Genomic DNA, 27,944 nt, shown 5'->3' with positions numbered 1-27,944 from the left:
GAAGGCAATCCGAATGGTTTGACCCAAGTTTTACAGGCATTGTTAAAAAATACTAATTGAGTGTATGTAAACTTCTGACCCACTGGGAATGAGATGAAAGAAACAAAAGCTGAAATAAATCGTTCTCTCTAGTAGTTTTCTGACATTTCACATTCTTAAAATAAAGTGGTGATCCTAACTGACCTAAGGCAGGGAATGTTTACTAGGATTAAATGTCAGGAATTGTGAAAATCTGGGTTTGAATGTATTTGGCTAAGGTGTATGTAAACTTCCGACTTCAATTGTAGGTAGAGTTATTAAAGAGACTATGCATAGACAATAATAGAGAGTACCAGCGGTGTACAAATAGTCTGGGTAGCCATATAATTAGATGTTCAGGAGTCTTATGGCTTGGGGGTAGAAGCTGTTTAGAAGCCTCTTGGACCTAGACTTGGAGCTCCGGTACCTCTTGCCGTGTGGTAGCAGAGAGAACAGTCTACGACTTGGGTGGATGGAGTCTCTGAACATTTTTATGGCCTTCTTCTGGCACCGCCTGATATAGAGGTCCTATAAACAAACATGGGTTCGAGGACCCGTCGCGCACCTATACAATAAACACAACACTGACAATAAACAATCTCTGACAAAGACATGAGGGGAATCAGAGGGTTAAATACACAACAGGTAATGAATGGGTTTGAAAACAGGTGTGTGGGAAGACAAGACAAAACCAATGGAAAATGAAAAATGGATCAATGATGGCTAGAAGACCGGTGACGTCGACCGCCGAGCACCACCCAAACATGGAGAGGCAACGACTTCGGCAGAAGTCTGTCATGGTATGTAAGACATCCACGAAAAATACAGATGAAAACATTTCATACAATTCTACATCTTTCTACATATTAACATCTTTTTTAATACCACACAAATTACTTAAATTAAAGGCTAAGAATGTAAAGAGAGATATCTTATCATATTTCTCCAATGCCAAATCAGTGTGTCTTGTATGCAACGAAACTGTCCCAGTTGGCAAATACTTTAATCTGAGACATCATTAGGAATCTGAGCATGGTACTTTCAAAGATTAGGACTCCCCTTCCACCCCAGACAAAATAAGCCTACTGATGGAGAAATATGTAAGCTTTAACTGCTGGCTACTGGTCATCAGTGGCTTAAAGAGTGCATAGTGGGTGGAAGAATTGACCGACAAATCTATGGATATACCAGCCTATAGCCTAATTTAGTCTGTCAAATAGGTAGGCCTACCTCTTATTTCTTAATTTAGAAGACATAGGCTCCAACACAAAGCCCTCTTGTTGTTAGTAAAGCTTAATCAACATGACAGTTTAAATTAATTATGCCTACTTGAATTTGCCTACTTTCAGCACCATGAGCTGTCCAATTCCAATTGATTGTGTCGCGGCTGCTGCTACAAGTTTCAGCACCACTGATATTGCCAATTACTTTTAATGATTTTTTTCATTGCCAAGGTTAGCAAAATTAGGGATGACATGCCAGCAACAAACAATGACATTATACATCCAAGTATATCTGACCAAATTATGAAAGACACAAAATGTAAATTTGAATTCTGTAAAGAAAGTTTTAAAAAATATTGTTGTTTATCAACAATGACAAGCTACCGGGGTCTCACAACTTGGATGGAAAATGACTGACGATAATAGCGGACGATATTGCCACTCCTATTTGCCATATCTTCAATTTAAACCTACTAAACAGTGTATGCCCTCAGGTCTGGAGGGAAGCAAAAGTTATTCCCCTACCTATGTATAGCAAAGCCCCTTTAACTGGCTCAAATAGCCAAGCAATCAACATGTTACCAACCCTTAGTAAACTTTTGAAAAATATTGTGTTTGACGAAAGACAATCATATTTTACAGTAAACAAATTGACAACAGACTTTCAGCATCCTTATAGGGAAGGATATTCAACAAGCACAGCATTTACACAAACAATTAATGATTGGCTGAGAGAAATTGATGATTAAAATATTGTGGGGGCTGTTTTGTAAGATTTCAGTGCGGCTTTTGTCATCATATGTGAGGACAGAGGCTGAGAGATGAGAAGGAAGTACATGGAGTGAACATTTAATAAATAACTGACATGAAACAAACAAGGACAGGGTCTGGACAGGGGAAACATAACGACAATAATGCTGACACAGGGATCAAACTGAAGAACAGACAGATAGAGAGGGGGCAATCAACAAAGTGAAAGAGTCCAGGTGAGTCCAATGAAGCGCTGATGTGGGTAATGATGGACAGGAGCAGGTGTGACGACATCGGGGAGTGGGAGCAGGTGTGCGGGAGCAGGTGTGACATTATTGATCATAGTCTGTTGCTGGAAAAACATATGTATTATGGCTTTACACCTCCAGCTATATTGTGGATAAAGACTTACCTGTCGAACAGAACACAGAGGGTGTTCTTTAAATCTAGGTAGAATCAGGAATTCCCCAGGGCAGCTGTGTAGGCCCCTTCTTTTTAAATATTTACTAATGACATGCCACAGGATATAAGTAAAGCCAGTGTGCCTACTGTAAGTATGCGGTTGACTAAACACTATACACGTCAGCTACCACTACGATTCAAATAACAGCAACACTTAACAAAGAGCTGCAGTTAGTTTCAGAATGGGTTGCAAGGAATAAGTTAGTCATAAATATTTCAAAAGCATTGTATTTGGGACAAATCATTCACTAAACGCTAAACCTCAACTAAATCTTGCAATGAAAAATGTGGAAATTGTAGAGGAGACTAAATTACTTGGAGTAACCCTGGATTGTAAACTGTCATGGTCAAAACATATTGATACAACAGTAGCTAGGATGTGGAGAAATCTGTTTATAATAAAGCGCTACTCTGCATTCTTAACAGCACTATCAGCATGGCAGGTCCTACAGGACCTAGTTTTGTCACACCTGGATTACTGTTCAGTTGTGTGGTCAGGTGCCACAAAGAGGGACTTGTGAAAATTGCAGTTGGCTCAGAACAGGGCAGCACGGCTGGCCCTCAGATGTACATAGAGAGCTAACATTAATAATATGCATGCCAATCTCTCCTGGCTCAAACTGGAGGAGATATTGACTTCATCAATACTTGTATTTGTGAGAGGTATTGACATGTTGAATGCACCGAGCTGTCTGTTTGAATTACTGGCACACAGCTCAGACACCCATCCATACCCCACAAGACATACCACCAGAGGTCTCTTCACAGTCCCCAAGTCCAGAACAGGCTATGGGAGGCGCACCGTACTACATAGAGCCATGACTACATGGAACTCTACTCCACATCAGGTAACTCATGCCAGCAGTAAAATTAGAGGGACTGTGAAGGGGACTGTGAAGGGGACTGTGAAGCAACACAAACATAGACAAATACATACAAACACACAACATCATATGCACTATACACACATGTACACATGGATTTTGTGTTATAGCAATGTGGTAGTAGAGTAGAGACCTGAGGGTACACACTTAATGCTGTGAAATCTGGTATGAATGTATTGTAATGTTTTTTAAATATTTAACTGCCTTAATTTAGCTGGATGCCAGAAAGAGTAGCTGCTGAATTGTCCTCCTTCTCAAACTGAACAGAACATAGGCTATAGGTTAGTCCGCGTGCAACATTTTTGGGACTAGGCCTAATCAAATATTATTTTCGGAAGAAGCCTTTGACTCTCCTCCTGAACTGCCACTGTAGGTCTACACAGTACAGCCTTTGGTTAGGTAGCACAAAACGTTTTTGATCAGCAAAAGCAGAGCAAGCTGGGGCTCAGGTTTGCAATATTCATTGCAGCCTAGTTTTATTTACACCATCCGAGCAGCTATCTTAGAAATATAACTTTGCTCTGTGCATGCACTTCGTAGCCTATAGGCTATTAATAATTTGTTTGACACCACGCTAAATAGCCTATAGGCGCACATGATTTTGCGCGCCCAGCAGATAATCAGAGATGAGGCGGCATCGTGCACACATCGATACATATAGTCTAACAGCAACTTAATCTAAAACACTGAAAAATATTGAAATTGGACTAGATTTAAAAAAAAAAAATACAAAACCCTCCCCCAAAACCCTGAAATTGAAAAAGCATGATCCTTCTCATTTTCCTCCAGGTACCCACTATGTAAATATCGATCCATCTGTAAAATACAAATCTGGATTCAGAATTTGTCAGTATATGTCCACAAAACAGAAAATATTCACATGAAATGGCCTGTGTTCTGTTGAATATCAAAAACGTGTCATGTAAAGGTATCCCCTGATATGAAACCTTTTCACCCGGGCCAGTGACCGGACCAAGCTAGCCAGACAGCTAACTTATCTAGCTAAGGTTAGCGAATACAAACTAGCTGGCTAAAGATAGTTAACGTTAGCTAGCTAATTCATTGATGGTTTGTTCAGCATATTCCTATTTTGAGTTTATCTTTAATAAGTCGAAATAAGTGCACTCGTGTTAGCTAGCTAGTGCACGCTAACATTATAAGCTCAGCATTTTTAATCTTGCTTGGTTAGCTATCGCTTGTTAGCTATCTAATAAGCTAATGTTATTAGCTAGCCAAAGAAGTATCGCCTCCTGAGCCCGCATTATTTTAGGCAGCACTTGATTGAGTCTTCAGCTCCAATTTGACTAGACTAGCTGACGTTCAGGCAAGAAGCAGCTAAGGATGGTTGGCTAAGTAGAATCCTAGCTAACACGTGCAGCATTAACAGCGCGGTAGCTAGCCAGCCACTGATTACAACCTAGATCTTTGTGGCAGAGCATTAGCTTAAGTTGGAGGTTTTTCTGAGCTATATTAGTTGGTTTGGATTGCCACCAAGTAATGTCTTTGTCAGCGCGTTTCATGTAAAGAAAACAGATACATATACTCTACCGTTCAAAAGTTTGGGGTCACTTAGAAATGTCCTGGTTTTTGAAAGAAAAGCACATTTTTGTCCATTAAAATAACATCAAATTAATCAGAAATTGAGTGTAGACATTGTTAATGTTGTAAATTACTATTGTAGCTGGAAAAGGCACATTTTTTTATGGAATATCTACATAGGTGTACAGAGGCCCATTACCAGCAGCCATCACTTCTGTGTTCCAATGGCACGTTGTGTTAGCTAATCCAAGTTTATCATTTTAAAAGGCTAAATGATCATTAGAAAACCCTTTTGCAATTATTTTAGCATAGCAGAAACTGTTGTCCTGATTAAAGAAGCAGTAAAACTAGTCTTATTTTGACTAGTTGAGTATCTGGAGCATCAGCATGTGTGGGTTTGATTTCCAGGCTCAAAATGGTAAGAAACAAAGAACTTTCTTCTGAAACTCGTCAGTCTATTCTTGTTCTAAGAAATTAAGGCTATTCCTCGCTTTGGTACTTTGGTGTTAGCATGTACTTTTATAGCTAGTTGTATAACCAAGTACTAGCTAGGTATCTATAGACCTAAACTATAAAAAGCATGATGATGATTACTAGTATAGGGTAATAGTGTCTAATGATAAATTGTCATACATTCTTCTTCTCTACCACAAGGTCTCAGACTCCAGCATGTGAAAATGCTTACAAGAAAGAAACATATGACGACGGAGTTTCTATTGTTACTTGTGACATTAAAAAGGGGAGAAAAAGACAGTCCCTTTTTTCTAAATTAGCTATATAGGCTACTCACCATTCTATAGGCTACATATTTGAGTCACCACTAGAATAGTTATTTGCATGTTATCTTTGTTTAATCCAATTATTAATCTAACAATACAAATCTGTATTCTTTTGTAAGAAATGTAAGGTATTTTTTTACATGTTGCAATAAAGTTGACTAAAGTAGAAGCTCATACTGTATGTTGGTTATAGATATTTTCACTTGATAATGAGTAGTAGGCCTAACTAATTATTCAGAAAAAGCAAAATCCTGTGTAACACCTAGTAACTACATTGTATTTATGCAGATATTACATGTACTCTGTGGTGTACTAGTGTGTTTATTTCTCACTTGGATGGCACTTTCAGAAGCTGACTAATAGATTGTTAGGATGGGTAACATACTTTGTAGGTACACTATAATTAGATATAGATAGATATAGGTCTGTTGCAGTTTGGGTCTAGAGTGTCTCCCACTTTGAAGAGGGGGATGAACGTGGCAGCTTTCCAATCTTTGGGGATCTCAGACGATACAAAAGAGAGGTTGAACAGACTAATAATAGGGGTTGCAAAAATTTCAGCAGATACTTTTAGAAAGAGAGGGTCCAGATTGTCTAGCCCGGCTGATTTGTAGGAGTTCAGAATTTGCAGCTCTTTCAGAACATTACTAATTATACAGAAATAGCAAAATCATGTGTAACACCTAGTAACTACATTGTATTTATGCAGATTTTACATGTACTCTGTGGTGTACTAGTGTGTTTATTTCTCACTTGGATGGCACTTTGAGAAGCTGACTAATAGATTGTTAGGATGGGTAACATACTTTGTAGGTACACTATAATTACAAGTGAGTACCCCTCAAGATACACAAATCCTGTGTAACAACTAGTAATTGCATTGTACTTATGTGAGTATTACATGTACTTTATGGTGTACTAGTGTGTTTATTCTCCCACTTGGATGGTGCTTCCAGAAGCTTAAAAAATGAGGGCCAGGTTCTCAGGATGCCCATTTTACACAATAAGTACACATTAATTACAAGTAAGTACCCCTCAAGATACACTGTAACGGCAGATTTCCTCCTCTTCATCTGAAGAGGTGTAGCAAGGACCGGACCAATATGCAGCATGCTAAGTGTTCATGTTTTAATAGAAAAGACTGAACATGACACAAATACAAAATAACAAAGTGAAATGGAAACAAAACAGTCCCGTGTGGCACAAACACTGACACAGGAAACAAACACCCACCCACCAACAGTGAAACCCAGGCTACCTAAATATGATTCTCAATCAGAGACAACTAACGACACCTGCCTCTGATTGAGAACCATACTAGGCCAAACACAGAAATAGAAAAACATAGAAACACAAAACATAGACTGCCCACCCCAACTCACGCCCTGACCATACTAAATAAAGACAAAACAAAGGAAAATAAAGGTCAGAACGTGACATACACATCATTTTAACTAGCTAAATCCAGTGTAACAACTAGTAATTACATTGTACTTACATCTGTTTTCATAAACTCAACCAAGTTAACCCAGATGGTAGGCTTTATTTTGGGGGTAAGCACGAGCAACAATGTTCACTAGAGATACACTGAACAAAATAAAAAACACAAAATGCACCAATTTCAAAGATTTTACTAATTTACAGTTCATATAATGAAATCAGTCAATTGCCATTTTTTAATTAGGCCCTAATCTATGGATTTCAAATGACTGGGAATACAGATATGCATCTGTTGGTCACAGATACTGTAAAAAAAGGCAGGGGTGTGGATCAGAAAACCAGTCAGTATCTGTTGTGATCACCATTCACCTCATGCAGAGTGATACATCGCCTTTGCATAAAGTTGATCAGGTTGTTGATTGTGGCCTGTGGAATGTTGTCCCACTCATCTTCAATGGCGGTGCGAAGTTGCAGGATATTGGTGGAACTGGAACGCACTGTCACCAAAGGTCGATCCAGAGCATCCCAATCATGTTCAATGGATTACATGTCTGGTGAATATGCAGGCCATGGAAGATCTGGGACATTTTCAGCTCCCAAGAAATGTATACAGATCGTTGCGACATGGGGCTGTGCATTATTATGCTGAAACATGAGGTTATGGCGGGGTATGAATTACACGACAATGGGGCCTCAGGATCTCGTCACGGTATCTCTGTGCATTGAAATTGCCATTGATAAAATGCAATTGGGTTTGTTGTCCGTAGCATATGCCTGTCCATACCATAATCCACACCACTATGGGGCACTCTTTTCACAACGTTGACATCAGCAAGCAGCTCACCCATACTACTTCATACATGCTGTCTACCAGATGCCCGGTACAGTTGAAACTGTGATTCATCTGTGATGAGCCAGTGGCAATCGAAGGTGAGCATTTGCCCACTGAAGTCGGTTATGATGTCGAACTGCAGTCAGGTCAAGTGAGGATGACGAGCATGCAGATGAGCTTCCCTGAGACTGTTCCTGACATTTCGTGAAGCCATTTATTTTCTTCAGCTGTCCAGGTGGCTGGTCTCAGATGATCCCGCAGGTAAAGAAGATGGATGTGGAGGTCCTGGTTACACGCTGTCTGCGGTTGTGAGGCCGGTTGGACATGCTGCAAAATTCTCTAAAATGACAGAGGCGGCTTATGGTAGAGAAATTAACATTCAATTCTCTGGCAACATCTCTGGTGGACATTCCTGTTGCCAGCATGCCAATTGCAAGGTCCCTCAAAATTTTGTTGTGTGACAAAACTGCACATATTAGTGGCCTTATTTTGTCTTTAGCACAAGGTGTACCTATGTTTTTTACTTAATTTTATTTCACCTTTATTTAACCAAGTAGGCTAGTTGAGAACAAGTTCTCATTTACAACTGCGAACTGGCCAAGATGAACAAAAGCAGAGTACACATGGAATAAATAAACATGAAGTCAATAATACAGTTGTCACGCCCTGACCTTAGAGAGCCATTTTATTTCTCTATTTGGTGAGATCAGGGTGTGATGTGGGGTGGGCATTCTATGTTTTGTATTTCTTTGTGTTTGGCCGGGTGTGGTTCCCAATCAGAGGCAGCTGTCTATCGTTGTCTCTGATTGGGAATCATACTTAGGTAGCCTTTTTCCCACCTATGTATGTCGTGGGATCTTGTTTTTCTACAGCTCTTGTAGCCTACGGAACGGTACGTTAGTTTTGGTTTCACTTTGTTATTTTGTTGCTGGTTCTCATTTAATAAATATGATGACCACAAATTACGCTGTGCCTTGGTCTCCTTCAAACAACACACGTTACAACAGTAGAAAAAAGTCTATATACAGTGTGTGCAAATAAGGTAGGATAAGGGAGGTAAGTAAATGAATAGGCCATGGTGGCGAAATAATTACAATAGAGCAATTAAACAGTGGAGTGATAGATGTGAAGAAGATGAGTGTGCAAGTAGAGATACTGGGGTGGAAAGGAGCTAAATAAATCAAATAACATTATGGGGGATGAGGTAGTTTGATGGGCTATTTACAGATGTGCTATGTACAGGTGCAGTTATCTGTGAGCTGCACTGATAGTTGGTGCTGAAAGTTAGTGAGGGAGATTTGACTCTCCAGCTTCAGTGATTTTTGCAGTTCTTTCCAGTCATTGACAGCAGAGAACTGGAGCGTGTGCTATGGGTGGGTGCTGCTATGGTGACCAGTGAGCTGAGATAAGGTGGGGCTTTACATAGCAAAGACTTATAGATGACCTGGAGACAGTGAGTTTGACGACGAATATGAAGCGAGGGCCAGCCAACGAGAGCATACAGGTCACAGTGGTGGGTAGTATATGGGGTATTGGTGACAAAATGGATGGCACTGTGATAGACAGCATCCATTTTGCTGAGTAGAGTGTTGGAGGCTATTTTGTAAATGACATCGGTGAAGTCACGGATCGGTAGGATAGTCAGTTTTACGAGGGTATGTTTGCCAGCATGAGTGAAGGATTCTTGTTGCGAAATAGGAAGCCAATTCTATATTTAATTTTGGATTGGAGATGCTTAATGTGAGTCTAGAAGGAGAGTTTACAGTCTAACCAGACACCTAGATATTTGTAGTTGTCCACATATTCGAAGTCAGAACCGTCCAGAGTGATGATGCTGGACAGGCGGGCAGGTGTGGGCAGCGATCGGTTGAAGAGCACGCATTTAGTTTTACTTGCATTTAAGAGCAGTTGGAGACCAAAGATGAAGAGTTGTATGGTATTGAAGCTCGTCTGGATGTTAGTTAACAGAGTGTCCAAAGAAGGGCCAGAAGTATACAAATGGTGTCGTCTGCGTAGAGGTGGATCAGATAATCACCAGCAGCAAGAGTGACATCATTGATGTACACTGAGAAAAGAGAATTGAACCCTGTGGCACCCCCATAGAGACTGCCAGAGGTCTGGACAACAGGCCCCCCGATTTGACACACTGAAATCTGTCTGAGAAGTAGTTGGTGAACTAGGATAGGCAGTCATTTGAGAAACCAAGGCTGTTGAGTCTGCCGATAAGAATGTGGTGTTTGACAGCGTTGAAAGCTATGGCCAGGTCGATGAATACAGCTGCACAGTATATTGTTTCTTATCAATGGCAGTTATGATATCATTTAGGACCTTGCGTGTGGCTGAGGTGCACCCATGACCAGCTCAGAAATCAGATTGCATAGCGGAGAAGGTACGGTGGGATTCGAAATGGTCGGTGATCTGTTGGTCAACTTGGCTTTCGAAGACCTTAGAAAGGCCGGGTAGGATAGATATAGGTCTGTTGCAGTTTGGGTCTAGAGTGTCTCCCCATCTGCAGAGGAAGATGAACGTGGAAGCTTTCCAATCTTTGGGGATCTCAGACGATACGAAAGAGAGGTTGAACAGACTAATAATAGGGGTTGCAACAATTTCAGCAGATACTTTTAGAAAGAGGGTCCAGATTGTCTAGCCCGGCTGATTTGTAGGAGTTCATAATTTGCAGCTCTTTCAGAACATCAGCTATCTGGATTTCGGTGAAAGAGAAATTGGGAAGATTGGGCAAGTTGCTGTGGTAGGTGCAGGGCTGTTGACCGAGGCACGTGTAGCCAGGTGGAAAGCATGGACAGCTGTGGAAAAATGCTTCTTGAAATTCTCAATTATCATGGATTTATCGGTGGTGACAGTGTTTCTTAATTTCAGCTGGGAGGAGGTGTTCTTATTATACATGGTCTTTACAGTGTCCCAGAACTTTTTGGAGTTTGTGCTACAGGATGCAAATTTCTGTTTGAAAAAGCTATCCTTTGCTTTCCTAACTGCCTGTGTATATTGGTTCCTAATTTCCCTGAATAGTTGCATATCGCGGGGGCTATTCAATGCTAATGCAGTACACCACAGGATGATATTGTGCTGGTAAAGGGTAGTCAGGTCTGGAGTGAACCAAGGTCTATATCTGTTCCTGGTTCTAAATTGTTTTAATAGGGCATGCTTATTTAAGATAGTGAAGAAAGCACTTTTAAAGAATAACCAGGCATCCTCTACTGTCGGAATGACTTCAATATCCTTCCAGGATACCCGGGCCAGGTTGATTAAAAAGGCCTGCTCACTGAAGTGTTTTAGGGAGCGTTTGACAGTGATGAGGGGTGGTCATTTGACCGCAGACCCATTATGGACGCAGGCAATGAGGCAGTGATCGCTGAGATCCTGGTTGACGACAGCAGAGATGTATTTGGAGGGCAGGTTTGTTAGGATGATAAGTATGAGGGTGACTGTGTTTACGGATTTGGGGTTGTACCTGGTAGGTTCATTGATAGTTTGTGTGAGATTGAGGGCGTCAAGCTTAGATTGTAGGATGGCCGGGGTTTTAAGCATGTCCCAGTTTAGGTCACCGAACAGCACAAGCTCTGAAGATAGATGGGGGCAATCAATTCACATATAGTGTCCAGGGCACAGCTGGGGGCAGAAGATGGTGTATAGCAAGCGGCAACAGTGAGAGACTTGTTTCTGGAAGGTGGATTTTTAAAAGTAGAAGCTCAAATTGTTTTGAGGCACTGCAGGCACTGCAGGGCCTGGATTAACCTCTACATCACCAGAGGAACAGAGGAGGAGTAGGATAAGGGAATGGCTAAAGGTTATAAGAACTGGTCGTCTAGTTTGTTCGTAACAGAGAGTTAAAGGAGCAGGTTTCTGGGCACGGTAGGTTAGAATCAAGGGAAAATGTACAGACAGAGGTATGATAGGATGTGAATGCAGTGGAGGTAAACCTATGCATTGAGAGGCGATGAAAGAGATATTGTCTCTAGAAACATAATTTAAACCAGGTGAGGTCACCGGATGTGTGGGAGTTTTAACTCAAGGGTTAGCTAATGCATATTGAGCAGGGCTAGAGGCGCTACAGTGAAATAAGGCAATAATAACTAAACAAAACAGCAGTGGACAAGGCATATTGACATTAGGGAGAGGCATGTGTAGCATACGTAGCCAAGATTATTACCTATGTAATAATCATGCTGTTTAACCAGATTCTGGATATGCCACACTTGTCAGTTGGATGGATTATATTGGAAAATGAGAAATGCCTACTAACAGGGATGTAAACAAATGTATGCAATTCTTTTTTTGATTAATTTTGTTCTCCAACTTTGTTATGGATACCACACGTGCCATTATCCAGCAGATCATCATCAGTGCCATTATCAAATATATTGCTAATTGTGTATTTCGACACAACCCTCACCCTTTGACTCCTTGACAATCAAGGAGATGTTTGTTTTAATCTGTTTAGTTGATCAAAGATTATGCTGACGAAACCAGGAGGGACAGCAATGCTGAAGGGGTATGAAGACACTGGGACAATAAAGAAGGCAGATGGTGAACATTCTTACATCACATAAAGTATGACCTAGTTCGGGGAGTATGTTTATGATGTGAAATTTTAGGATCATTTGTCCATCTTACATTGTTCTTTCATATCTGTTCTTATTCAGATTAAGGGGTGTACTGTATGAAAGTTGGAAAAAAAACATTATAATCCAATTCAAAGTTCAATTAAAATTACTGTTCTATATTTTTCCGGAAGGAACTTCATTTGTAAAATGGTGCATTACACACATGACATGACACATGACACAGGCACATACAACACATAGAAAAACATTCAGAGCAATAAATACATTTAAAATCAGAGTAGAAAGACACTGAGGTAGAGGGTGTTGTTCACAAATATCCTTTAAAAGTCTAGTCCATAAGAGTCGGCAATCCATAAGAGAAGACAAACTCGAAATCTTTGCCTGCAATGACTCTTCACTTGGGTCCTTGTAGGGAACTTAAAACACTTGAACAAAATGTTGATGATGAGTTCATTTGATGCTAATATCAGCAATTCTTGCTTAGAGAGTGGGACAGTGACATGTCTTCCTTTCTAGTCCTGTTATCAGGGAGCCTGCTGAAAGGAAAAAAATACAGAAGATCAGCGCAGCTCACACCATTGAACATCTGGTTGTATTTCACAAGGTATGTGGCAGATGTCAACTTCTTTGAGCTCAGTATGTGAATCAAATTCCAACAAAGAAGTGGAACTAGGTAATCATGTTGTATGCATGTGTGTCAAATTGAATATGAAACCCTTTATCCTAACACATGACAAAGATATCTTTTGAACTTTCTTTACCTCAGCATAACAGCATTGTTGAATGTCTTTCTTTTCTTTTTTCCTAAGTCCTGTAGGAGCCTAGATGAGTACCTGGAGACGAAGGAAGACGGCAGCCATACCTACTCACCTCAGGATCCAGCAAGCAGGCCATCAGCAACTTCTACATTGTCATGTAGAATTATTGGCAGCATTTGACTACATTTTCAAAGCTAATCTTGATTTCAATGTAAGCTACAATGAGTTAATCAGCAACATGAACACATTTCTCCAGACAACAGTCTACAGCATTGATTTTGGCAACACAAGAGAGAGCCCTAAATCTGGGACCTTGTCGGACCCCCCTTTGCCTCCAGAACATGATTAATTTTTCAGGCCAGTCTAACGGTTTTGACTTGAAGTTATTATTTATAGGGGTGCCAGGTAGGTTGTGCCTACCAGAGAAAACATTGGTTTCTCCTTTTAGTTTGAGACGGTCACTGAGACGGTTCAGAATAATTCAGGGCCGTCACAAGTCTTACAAGTTGTCCAATGAGATGTTGGCCCATGCTGACGCAATTGCATCACGCGGTTGCTACAGATTGGACGGTGGTACATTAATGCTGCGAACAGCCCATTCCATCTCATCCCGAAGATGTTCTAGTCTAATGGGTTGAGGTCTGGGAACTGCGCAAGCCACTCAAATAAACTGAACTCGCTTTCATGTTCCAGGCAATGTTTTTCCACTCTTCAGTTGTCCAGTGTTGGTGATCGTGTGCCCACTGGAACCACTTCTTCTTGTTTTTAGCTTATAGGAGTGGAACTCGGTGTGGTCATCTGCTGCAATAGCCCATCCGTGACAAGGATTTGTCTGTGGCCCGCCTGTTAGCTTGCAAAGTTCACATTTTTTTCAGCCTATGTATTGCTATATTGCTCTACAACCAGTTAATTCATATACCTTGTGACTGTGATATATAGGCCTGAAGAGCAAGACAATAAGAAGACCCAGTGGCAGAATAAATTCAACCACTTCTTTGTTTTAGCACAAAACCGGATAGGGATGGGATGAGATGGGATGAGATGGAATGGGCTGTTCTCTGTTCAGTGAAGTCCACAAAGCATATTGCATGTATAATAACAGACAGTTAATCACCCACAGCATGGTCAAGCAAGTTCATGTTTCCGCCATTTTAAGACCACTAAACAGCTATTGATTGAGAACCACAGAGAGTTACCGCAAGTTATTCCGGCACCATTTCAACTTCAACACCATGAAATCACATTGGTACATTTTCTTTATGCTTCTTTGTCAAGGGAGGCCAGATTCCTTCTGGCAGCAACAATGTCATACTCGTTTGGAGCAGACAGCATCAGATAGATGGCCTACACGTAGAGAGACAAAGGGGCCCTGTTTCGCTTGCTCGGATGATTTCTCCTGTGAGATACATTCAGCCTCTTTGAATTAAAGAAAAATTATGAAACGTAGACAGACAAAAGACAAGTAATTGTGTGTTTTTTTGTGTGATTGATATTTTTGGGGGGGTTTACTGGCTTCCCTTTGCATCCATGAATGCACACCACTGTGCAGCTGGCACATTAATTCGGCAAATTAAGTTTTTGCATGGCTTGTATCCTGGAATAATTTTGTTTGATATGTGCTCAAGATGGATGTTCATTGCAATTCAAAAGTTTTGCACATTTTAGAAAGCACTTGATAAAAAACTATGAGAATGATATTCAGCATCATCAAGTAATGATGGCAACACGCCCACAACTCCACAATCTGAGAATGTGATTGAAGAGACCTCGCAAGAGAGTGACTCTGATTCAGACCTCAATTTGTCCATCAACCTGCAATGTCTCATATCTCAAAAGACCAGTCTAAAGAAATGTGTGCATCTATTATTGCTAAGTTACAGGGCAGTGGTGTTGCTAAGAATGTTGTACTGTCTATTGTTGAAAGCACGGAAGAGTATGTGAATGAAGGTCACAGAGAAGTCTCAGGGAACAAGTATTGAGTGTGGTCCCTCCTAACAATCCCAGTAGAAGCTCAGTAGAATAAGTTTTTAACAATGTGCATAATCCTTTCACTGACTTAAACACAGATGCTAAATATGTGAAGTATTTCAGAGAAAAATGTGGGGTTGTCGAACCTCTGGACGTGCACTTAGAAGTGAGATATGATTAAAAGACAAACAAAGTAACTGGAATGAATGAGGATGAATGAAATCACATTCAGATGTCTTTTCATAGTGGCATGAATCATGATTTTTCTGATGGAAAGTACGACCGAAACCATCCATTGTATTCAAAGTATGAAAATGACCTGCAAATTCAAGTTTATTATGATGACTTTGAAACTGTAAACCCATTAGGGTCTAAACATGGCATTCATAAACTTGATGTCTATATTTCACTCTCCATAATTCTCCACCACTCCAGAATTAATCTCTGCTGAATATCCATCTTATTGCATTGTTCCACTCTCAAGATGGGAAGAAGTATGGCATTGACAGAATTCTAAGTCCATTTGTTGAAGATGTAAAAGTATTGGAACAGAGTGGATTGAAAGTGTTGTTCACTGATAAATCTACTATGGTACCATTGCACAGATTACGTGTGACAATTTATGTTTAAATTGCATTCTTGGTTATGTGGAACCTTTCAGTGCCAACTACTACTGCAGGATGTGCCTCACTGACAAGGTCACGGCTCAGGGGGTAGTCAGTCCGCACCAAAACATTGAATGAGGGGCATTACATCTTGCTTAGAATCCAGGTGACAGTTCTTGTTGCAGAATCAAACACAACAGTTTAGTCAATTCCTTGACATCAATGTATCAGATAACTCGTAATTCATTCTGAAAATGTAATTCATTATGTTGGACATAATGAATTACATTTTAGAGGGTGTAGGACAGTATGAGATCAAGCTGCTCTTTGAATATTTAGTAAGAACTTTCCAATGAAAACATTATTAAATGAGTTTATACATTCAGCTATGGCTATATGGACAAAAATAACCACAAGACAAAGTTAAACCTACAACACAGCGGTAATGGCATCGGGATTAATGCCAGTCGAACAATGTGTTTTATGAGGAACATTCATCTAATATTTGGTGATGTTGGTCCCAGAAAGAGATAGACACTGGCATTTGATGTTGCTGCTGTTGGACATCTTCAACATGTATTTTCTCCCAGCATCACTGAGGGGATGACTGTATTTTCTAAGCATGTTATCCCAGAGCATCATATATTGTTTACAGAGTTAGTTGTATCCGCTGAATTATCTGATTACGAAGCATCACTTCATGATCCACTAGCCAGAATCTATACGAGAAATTGGTCCATTGGTACATGTTTCAGGTCTAGCATGAAACATTTAAAGAAAGTAACCAAATCCCTCGCTAGTAAACACCAAGTGGTCATTGCACATCATTGAGAATTAGTCTGGGCATTTCAAAACTCAAATGTTGAATGACATTGAAAATTTAAAATTGATCTCAGAGAATTTTCAGTTTGATGTGTCCTGTTCAATATGGGTCACACCCTAGTCGTGTGATGGTATTGAGTATTGCACTGGCCTTGTCTGTTCAAATGTAGTGGGTGAGAGGCCTGTGTTCAGTAAGATTGTTGGCATATACAGTACAAGTCAAAAGTTTGGACAAACCTACTCAAAAAAGGGTTTTTCTTTATTTTTGCTATTCTCTAAATAGTAGAATGATAGTGAAGACATCAAAAACATGAAATAACACGGAATCATGTAGCAACCAAACAAGTATTAAACAAATCAAAATATATTTTAGATTCTTCAAAGTAGCCACACTTTGCCTTGTTGACAGCTTTGCACACTCTGGGCATTGTTTCAAACAGCTTCATGAGGTAGTCACCTGGAATGCATTATTAACAGGTGTGCCTTGTTAAAAGTACATTTGTGGGATTTCTTTCCTTAATAATACGTTTGAGCCAATCAGTTGTGCTATGACAAGGTAGGGGTGGTATACAGGAGATAGCCCTATTTAGTAAAAGACCAAGTCCATATTATGGCAAGAACAGCTCGAACAAGCAAAGAGAAATGACAGTCCATCATTACCTGAAAACATGAAGGTCAGTCAAACCAGAAAATAACTTTGAAAGCTTCTTCAAGTGCAGTCACAAAAACCATCAAGCGCTATGATGAAACTGTCTCTCATGAGGAACGCCACAGGAAAGGAAGACCCAGAGTTACCTTTGCTGCAGAGAATAAGCTCATTAGAGTTACCAGCCTCAGAAATTGCAGTCCAAATAAATGCATCAACTGTTCAGAGAAGAGTGCGTGAATCAGGCCTTCATGGTCGAATTGCTGCAAAAAAAACTACTAAAGGACACCAATAAGAAGAAGAGACTTGCTTGGCCCAGGAAACAAGGGGAACGGACGTTAGACTGGTGGAAATTGGTCTGATCAGTCCAAATATGAGATTTTTTCTTCCAACCACTGTGTCTTTGTGAGACCCAGAGTAGGTAAACGGATGATCTTCGCATGTGTGTCTGAAGATGGCGCCGACGGAGACGGCAGCATCGCGACTAGCTCTTAGGAAACGTTGCAGTATTTCGTTTTTTTATGTACTATTTTTTTACATTATTAGCTCAGGAAATGTTTTGTGTCATTACATGCAGCCGGGAAGAACTATTGGATATTAGAGTGGTGGTAACTCACCAGAACAACCAGCATTACGACCAGGAATACGACTTTCCTGGAGCAGATCCTTTTGTGGCCGACCCAATACATTGCCGGTGGTGGAGAGGCACTCAAGGCGGCCCGCTGGTTCGATTTAGGAGGCGCGCACACCACCCACCTCTTCCGAGTATATTACCCGCTAATATTCAGTCTTTGGAATAACAAAGTTGATGAGTTTAAAGCAAGGATTTATATCCAGAGAGACATTGGGGCCTGTCTCTCGGGATACTCTGTCAGTAAAGCCAGCAGGATTCTCAGTACATCTTGCAGGCAGGAATAAATATCTCTCCGGGAAGCAGAAGGGCTGCGGGGTGTGTTTCATGATTAACGACTCAAGGTGTAATTCTAGGAACATACAGGAACTCAAGTCCTTTTATTCACCCGACCTAGAATACCTTACAATGAAATGCCGACCATCTCCCATTAGAAATCTCCTCCTTCATCGCCACAGGCATTTTTGTCCCATCTCAAGCCGAAACCTTGACGGTCCTCAAAGAACTTCACTGGACGTTATGCAAACTGAAAACCACATATCCTAAGGCTGCATTTATTGTAGCTCAGGATTTTAACAAAGCAAATCTGAGGACAAGGCCGCCGAAGTTCAATCAACATATCGACTGTCCTACTCGAGCTACTAAGACTCTCGACCATTGCTATTCAAACTTCCGGAATGCTTACAAGGCCCTCCCCCGCCCTCCATTCAGCAAATTTGATCACGACTCCATCTTGCTCCCCCCATCCTATAGGCAGAAACTCAAACAGGAAGTGCCCGTGCTTCGTGCTAGTCGATGCTGGTCTGACCAGTCAGAATCCACACTTCAGGATTGTTTTGATCACGTAGTCTGGGATATGTTCTGTGTAGCTTGCGAAAATAATCTAGCCGCATACACGGATACGGTGACTGAGTTCATAAGGAAGTGTATAGGAGATGTAGTACCCACAGACTGTTAAACAGCCATCACTAGCACATTAGAGGCTGCTGCTATAGGCATAGAATAGAAATCCCACTTTAAGGACTAGTCACTTTAATAATGTTTATATATCTGGCATTACTCATCTCATATATATATATACTGTATTCTATACTATTCTACAGTATCTCATTCACTTAATGTTTACATATCTTGCTGTAACGGTTTTCTTGATGAGAAGGAGAGTCGGACCAAAATGCGGCGTGTCTATTGCAATCCATGTTTAATGAAGTAACACACTAAACACAAACACTATCAAAACAATAAACTTAACGAAAACCAAAACAGCCTATACTTGTGTAACCTAACACAGAACAATGACACTAAGGACAATCACCCACCACAAACTCAAAGAATATGGCTGCCTAAATATGGTTCCCAATCAGAGACAACGATAAACACCTGCCTCTGATTGAGAACCACTTCAGACAGCCATAGACTTAGCTAGAACACCCCACTAGCTACAATCCCCATACATACACACCACATACAAAAACCCATGCCACACCCTGGCCTGACCAAATAAATAAAGATAAACACAAAATACTTTGACCAGGGTGTGACACTTGCATTACTCATCTCATATGTACGGTATATACTGTTTTCTATACTATTCCACTGTATCTTAGTCCATTCCGTTCTGACATCACTCGTCCATATGTATATAGTCTAAAAGCATTCTTACTTAGATTTGTGTATATTGGGTATATATTGTGTAATTTGTTAGATATTACTGCACTGTTGGAGCAAGAAGCACAAGCACTTTGCTACACCCACAATAACATCTGCTATTCACGTGTAAGTAACCAATAACATTTGGAGGACGTGTGATGGTGTGGGGGTGCTTTGCTGGTGACACAGTCTGTAATTTATTTAGAATTCAAAGCACACTTAATCAGAATGGCTACCAAAGCATTCTGTAACGATACACCATCCCATTTGGTTTGCACTTAGTGGGACTACCATTTGTTTTTTCAACAGGACAATGACCCAACATTTTTTTTTCAGGCTGTGTAGGGGCTATTTGACCAAGAAGGTGAGTGATGGAGTGCTGCATCAGATGACCTGGCCTCCACAATCACCCAACCTCAACCCAATTGAGATGGTTTGGGATTAATTGGACTGCAGAGTGAAGGAAAAGCAGCCAACAAGTGCTCAGCATATTTGGGAACTCCTTCAACACTGTTGGTAAAGCATTCCAGGTGAAGCTGGTTGAGAGAATGCCAAGAGTGTGCAAAGCTGTCATCAATGCAAAGGCTACTCTGAAGAATCTGAAATATAAAATATTTTTTTATGTGTTTAACACTTTTTTCGTTACTACATGATCCCATATGTGCTATTTCATAGTTTTGATGTATTCACTATTATTTTAAAATAAAGAAAAACCCTTGAATGAGTAGGTGTGGCCAAACTTTTGATTGGTACTGTAAGTAACATTGTTGGCATATATCTGAGAGATTAGATTTATTTTGTGGTGTCAGACATGGAGACTACATTTGTTGAACACTTTCATGCATTTCACGCACTTGCATGTGCTTTCATGTTTGATTCCTTTGAATTTGACATCCTTTGATTCTTTTGAATTCATTTTTAGAGTTCATTTTTAGGATCACGAGTTTGACCAGTCTGTGGCTTCAGGCTCATGTATTGGTGCCTGGAGAGCAGGCCAACAGCGGAGAATATCATCTCCACGATTGCAGAGCCACTGGGGATGCTAAACACCCTTTAGGCCACTCCTACCAGTTTGGGCAGAGATGCAGAAGTATTTTATTTTTCTATAGGTAGGCCTAAAGATTCTTAGGCAAAATAACCCAATCAAAACGGAAAGTACCTTGAACATTGGAACATGCCTGGCCAAAATTGGGCCAAAATCAATTATGACCTATTGTGTAGATAATTTAACAAAAATGAACAAAATGTTTAATGTTTTAGCATATGCACATAGTAAATACACGATCATGCTTCCGGGATAGGTGTCTTTTCAGATACTACAATGATTCATTAGTTGCGGACACCACATCACCGCACTCCCTGTCTTGCTCTTTGTCCTCATCTTTGTAAGTCACCTTGATTTTGTACCTGTGTTTTATCAGTTTCTTCACGAAAATATTTAGCCAACTCCATGACAGTAGCTAACAGAGGTGGGACAAAGTCATTGTTTTACTAGTCACAAGTAAGTCTCAAGTCTTAGCACTCAAGTACCAAGTCAAGTCCAAAGTCCTAAACTTTGAGTTTCAAGTCCTAAACAAGTCATAATGTGCTCTTCACCAAATGTAAGGGAATACCCCCCTGATTTGGACAAAAACAAATGGCGGTATATTGGCATTGGACAAACCATGTACACGATGGTCAATACCACCCAATTTGGCGTTGATTCATGCAAAGTATATTGCAAATGCCATATGGCAATTGCCAATTGTAACACTTCAAAATTCCAATAGGGGGCGTGTGCGTTCCACCGGGGCATTTCATATTGCAAATGGCACCCAAGTCAACATCCAAAAGCCAAATTTTGAAAAATGACATTTTTTAAAAAAAACTTAAAAACCCTTAAAAAAGTGCTTTCTGGACCTTTTTTCGAAATTCTTTCGAGTTTTTTGTCAATTACACATGGGTAAGTACTGTATGAGTATACTTTTGTCATCATATATATATTTTTTTTAAGTACATGCGCATAAGGCATATGTTTTGTCCATTTGCAATATGATTTCATAGGAAGTCAAAAGTCAAAAGTCAAAAATGTCAAAATTTGGTAAAAAACTTCACACATCCTTAAAAAAGTGCTTTCTGGACCTTTTTTCAAAATTCTTTCGATTTTTGTGTCAATTACACATGTATAAGAACTTTATCAACATACTTTAGTCATACTTTATTATCATATATATATATATTTTTTTACTTGTGCATAAGGCATATGTTTTCTCCATTTGGAATATGATTTCATAGGAAGTCAAAAGTCAAAAGTCAAAAATGTCAAAATTTGGTAAAAAACTTCATACATCCTTAAAAAAGTGCTTTCTTGACCTTTTTTCAAAATTCTTTCGATTTTTGTGTCAATAACACATGTATAAGAACTTTATCAACATACTTTAGTCATGCTTTATTATCATATTTTTTTTACTTGTGCATAAGGCATATGTTTTCTCCATTTGCAATATGATGTCATAGGAAGTCAAAAGTCTAAGTCAAAAGTAAATATTTTCCTCCGTGCAACTGATGATCTAAAATGTGCAACAAAATTTTTTGGATTTTTTTTGTTTATGTTTCCTTACTTTTTCAAAGTCACTGTGCATTTGCAATATGTTTTAATGGGCAGATACCATCACGAATTTGTCATGCTCAAAATTCAAACTTTACTTTGCTCAAACTATACCTTGGTCAACTTGTATTACATATTTCTTTTTGTTTTACTTGTGCATAAGGCATATGTTTTCTCCATTTGCAATATGATGTCATAGGAAGTCAAAAGTCAAAGTCAAAAGTAAACATTTTCCTCCGTGCACCTGGTGATCTGAAATGTGCACCTGGTGACCTGAAATGTGCACCTGGTGATCTAAAATATGCAACTGGTAACCCAAAAAAAAAATTTTGGGATGTTTTTTTGTTTATGTTTCCTTACTTTTTCAAAGTCACTGTACATTTGCAATATGTTTTAATGGGCAGGTACCATCACGAATTTGTCATGCTCAAAATTCAAACTTTACTTTGCTCAAACTATACCTTGGTCAACTTGTATTACATATTTCTTTTTGTTTTACTTGTGCATAAGGCATATGTTTTCTCCATTTGCAATATGATGTCATAGGAAGTCAAAAGTCAAAGTCAAAAGTAAATATTTTCCTCCGTGCACCTGGTGATCTGAAATGTGCACCTGGTGACCTGAAATGTGCACCTGGTGATCTAAAATATGCAACTGGTAACCCAAAAAAAAAATTTTGGGATGTTTTTTTGTTTATGTTTCCTTACTTTTTCAAAGTCACTGTGCATTTGCAATATGTTTTAATGGGCAGGTACCATCACGAATTTGTCATGCTCAGAATTCAAGCTTGTGATCTAAAATATGCAGCTGGTTACCCAACATTTTTTGGGATGTTTTTTTGTTTATGTTTCCTTACTTTTTCAAAGTCTCTGTGCATTTGGAATATGTTTTAATGGGCAGGTACCATCACGAATTTGTTTATCGAATTTGTTTATGTTTCCTTACTTTTTCAAAGTCACTGTGCATTTGCAATATGTTTCAATGGGCAGGTACCATCACGAATTTGTCATGCTCAAAATTTTTTAGATGTATTTTTTTTTGTTTCCTTACTTTTTCAAAGTCACTGTGCATTTGGAATATGTTTTAATGGGCAGGTACCATCACGAATTTGTTTATCGAATTTGTTTATGTTTCCTTACTTTTTCAAAGTCACTGTGCATTTGCAATATGTTTCAATGGGCAGGTACCATCACGAATTTGTCATGCTCAAAAATTTTTAGATGTATTTTTTTTTGTTTCTTACTTTTTCAAAGTCACTGTGCATTTGGAATATGTTTTAATGGGCAGGTACCATCACGAATTTGTTTATCGAATTTGTTTATGTTTCCTTACTTTTTCAAAGTCACTGTGCATTTGCAATATGTTTCAATGGGCAGGTACCATCACGAATTTGTCATGCTCAAAATTTTTTAGATGTATTTTTTTTTGTTTCTTACTTTTTCAAAGTCACTGTGCATTTGGAATATGTTTTAATGGGCAGGTACCATCACGAATTTGTTTATCGAATTTGTTTATGTTTCCTTACTTTTTCAAAGTCACTGTGCATTTGCAATATGTTTCAATGGGCAGGTACCATCACGAATTTGTCATGCTCAAAAAATTTTAGATGTATTTTTTTTTGTTTCTTACTTTTTCAAAGTCACTGTGCATTTGGAATATGTTTTAATGGGCAGGTACCATCACGAATTTGTTTATCGAATTTGTTTATGTTTCCTTACTTTTTCAAAGTCACTGTGCATTTGCAATATGTTTCAATGGGCAGGTACCATCACGAATTTGTCATGCTCAAAATTTTTTAGATGTATTTTTTTTTGTTTCCTTACTTTTTCAAAGTCACTGTGCATTTGGAATATGTTTTAATGGGCAGGTACCATCACGAATTTGTTTATCGAATTTGTTTATGTTTCCTTACTTTTTCAAAGTCACTGTGCATTTGCAATATGTTTCAATGGGCAGGTACCATCACGAATTTGTCATGCTCAAAATTTTTTAGATGTATTTTTTTTTGTTTCCTTACTTTTTCAAAGTCACTGTGCATTTGGAATATGTTTTAATGGGCAGGTACCATCACAAATTTGTTTATCGAATTTGTTTATGTTTCCTTACTTTTTCAAAGTCACTGTGCATTTGCAATATGTTTCAATGGGCAGGTACCATCACGAATTTGTTTATCGAATTTGTTTATGTTTCCTTACTTTTTCAAAGTCACTGTGCATTTGCAATATGTTTCAATGGGCAGGTACCATCACGAATTTGTCATGCTCAACATTTTTTAGATGTATTTTTTTTTGTTTCTTACTTTTTCAAAGTCACTGTGCATTTGGAATATGTTTTAATGGGCAGGTACCATCACGAATTTGTTTATCGAATTTGTTTATGTTTCCTTACTTTTTCAAAGTCACTGTGCATTTGCAATATGTTTCAATGGGCAGGTACCATCACGAATTTGTCATGCTCAAAAAATTTTAGATGTATTTTTTTTTGTTTCTTACTTTTTCAAAGTCACTGTGCATTTGGAATATGTTTTAATGGGCAGGTACCATCACGAATTTGTTTATCGAATTTGTTTATGTTTCCTTACTTTTTCAAAGTCACTGTGCATTTGCAATATGTTTCAATGGGCAGGTACCATCACGAATTTGTTTATCGAATTTGTTTATGTTTCCTTACTTTTTCAAAGTCACTGTGCATTTGCAATATGTTTCAATGGGCAGGTACCATCACGAATTTGTCATGCTCAAAATTTTTTAGATGTATTTTTTTTTGTTTCTTACTTTTTCAAAGTCACTGTGCATTTGGAATATGTTTTAATGGGCAGGTACCATCACGAATTTGTTTATCGAATTTGTTTATGTTTCCTTACTTTTTCAAAGTCACTGTGCATTTGCAATATGTTTCAATGGGCAGGTACCATCACGAATTTGTCATGCTCAAAAAATTTTAGATGTATTTTTTTTTGTTTCTTACTTTTTCAAAGTCACTGTGCATTTGGAATATGTTTTAATGGGCAGGTACCATCACGAATTTGTTTATCGAATTTGTTTATGTTTCCTTACTTTTTCAAAGTCACTGTGCATTTGCAATATGTTTCAATGGGCAGGTACCATCACGAATTTGTCATGCTCAAAATTTTTTAGATGTATTTTCTTTTGTTTCCTTACTTTTTCAAAGTCACTGTGCATTTGGAATATGTTTTAATGGGCAGGTACCATCACGAATTTGTTTATCGAATTTGTTTATGTTTCCTTACTTTTTCAAAGTCACTGTGCATTTGCAATATGTTTCAATGGGCAGGTACCATCACGAATTTGTTTATCGAATTTGTTTATGTTTCCTTACTTTTTCAAAGTCACTGTGCATTTGCAATATGTTTCAATGGGCAGGTACCATCACGAATTTGTCATGCTCAAAATTTTTTAGATGTATTTTTTTTTGTTTCTTACTTTTTCAAAGTCACTGTGCATTTGGAATATGTTTTAATGGGCAGGTACCATCACGAATTTGTTTATCGAATTTGTTTATGTTTCCTTACTTTTTCAAAGTCACTGTGCATTTGCAATATGTTTCAATGGGCAGGTACCATCACGAATTTGTCATGCTCAAAAAATTTTAGATGTATTTTTTTTTGTTTCTTACTTTTTCAAAGTCACTGTGCATTTGGAATATGTTTTAATGGGCAGGTACCATCACGAATTTGTTTATCGAATTTGTTTATGTTTCCTTACTTTTTCAAAGTCACTGTGCATTTGCAATATGTTTCAATGGGCAGGTACCATCACGAATTTGTCATGCTCAAAATTTTTTAGATGTATTTTTTTTTGTTTCCTTACTTTTTCAAAGTCACTGTGCATTTGGAATATGTTTTAATGGGCAGGTAACATCACGAATTTGTTTATCGAATTTGTTTATGTTTCCTTACTTTTTCAAAGTCACTGTGCATTTGCAATATGTTTCAATGGGCAGGTACCATCACGAATTTGTTTATCGAATTTGTTTATGTTTCCTTACTTTTTCAAAGTCACTGTGCATTTGCAATATGTTTCAATGGGCAGGTACCATCACGAATTTGTCATGCTCAAAATTTTTTAGATGTATTTTTTTTTGTTTCTTACTTTTTCAAAGTCACTGTGCATTTGGAATATGTTTTAATGGGCAGGTACCATCACGAATTTGTTTATCGAATTTGTTTATGTTTCCTTACTTTTTCAAAGTCACTGTGCATTTGCAATATGTTTCAATGGGCAGGTACCATCACGAATTTGTCATGCTCAAAAAATTTTAGATGTATTTTTTTTTGTTTCTTACTTTTTCAAAGTCACTGTGCATTTGGAATATGTTTTAATGGGCAGGTACCATCACGAATTTGTTTATCGAATTTGTTTATGTTTCCTTACTTTTTCAAAGTCACTGTGCATTTGCAATATGTTTCAATGGGCAGGTACCATCACGAATTTGTCATGCTCAAAATTTTTTAGATGTATTTTTTTTTGTTTCCTTACTTTTTCAAAGTCACTGTGCATTTGGAATATGTTTTAATGGGCAGGTACCATCACGAATTTGTTTATCGAATTTGTTTATGTTTCCTTACTTTTTCAAAGTCACTGTGCATTTGCAATATGTTTCAATGGGCAGGTACCATCACGAATTTGTTTATCGAATTTGTTTATGTTTCCTTACTTTTTCAAAGTCACTGTGCATTTGCAATATGTTTCAATGGGCAGGTACCATCACGAATTTGTCATGCTCAAAATTTTTTAGATGTATTTTTTTTTGTTTCTTACTTTTTCAAAGTCACTGTGCATTTGGAATATGTTTTAATGGGCAGGTACCATCACGAATTTGTTTATCGAATTTGTTTATGTTTCCTTACTTTTTCAAAGTCACTGTGCATTTGCAATATGTTTCAATGGGCAGGTACCATCACGAATTTGTCATGCTCAAATTTTTTTAGATGTATTTTTTTTTGTTTCCTTACTTTTTCAAAGTCACTGTGCATTTGGAATATGTTTTAATGGGCAGGTACCATCACGAATTTGTTTATCGAATTTGTTTATGTTTCCTTACTTTTTCAAAGTCACTGTGCATTTGCAATATGTTTCAATGGGCAGGTACCATCACGAATTTGTTTATCGAATTTGTTTATGTTTCCTTACTTTTTCAAAGTCACTGTGCATTTGCAATATGTTTCAATGGGCAGGTACCATCACGAATTTGTCATGCTCAAAATTTTTTAGATGTATTTTTTTTTGTTTCTTACTTTTTCAAAGTCACTGTGCATTTGGAATATGTTTTAATGGGCAGGTACCATCACGAATTTGTTTATCGAATTTGTTTATGTTTCCTTACTTTTTCAAAGTCACTGTGCATTTGCAATATGTTTCAATGGGCAGGTACCATCACGAATTTGTTTATCGAATTTGTTTATGTTTCCTTACTTTTTCAAAGTCACTGTGCATTTGCAATATGTTTCAATGGGCAGGTACCATCACGAATTTGTCATGCTCAAAAAATTTTAGATGTATTTTTTTTTGTTTCCTTACTTTTTCAAAGTCACTGTGCATTTGGAATATGTTTCAATGGGCAGGTACCATCACGAATTTGTCATGCTCAAAAAATTTTAGATGTATTTTTTTTTGTTTCTTACTTTTTCAAAGTCACTGTGCATTTGCAATATGTTTTAATGGGCAGGTACCATCACGAATTTGTCATGCTATAAAAATCCTGCAGGAATGTGAAATTGACTGGCCCGATGAACTCGGGATGGCTT

General features: G+C 38.4%; 1 long non-coding RNA gene across 1 annotated transcript; it reads left to right on the top strand.

Moving 5' to 3' along the window:
• Window positions 1-8,784: 8,784 nt before the first annotated feature.
• LOC110504307 (uncharacterized) lies at window positions 8,785-15,932 on the top strand. The gene is made up of 4 exons (XR_002470574.3): window positions 8,785-8,819; window positions 12,387-12,472; window positions 13,027-13,114; window positions 13,320-15,932. It is a non-coding gene; the product is annotated as an uncharacterized LOC110504307 (long non-coding RNA).
• Window positions 15,933-27,944: the final 12,012 nt, after the last annotated feature.

Source organism: Oncorhynchus mykiss, chromosome 25 (genome assembly GCF_057628025.1).
Source record: "Oncorhynchus mykiss isolate SJ-2025 chromosome 25, ASM5762802v1, whole genome shotgun sequence".
Taxonomy (NCBI): Eukaryota; Metazoa; Chordata; class Actinopteri; order Salmoniformes; family Salmonidae; genus Oncorhynchus; species Oncorhynchus mykiss.
Note: the sequence above shows the minus strand (reverse complement) of the source record. Positions and strands in the feature narration are given on the sequence as shown.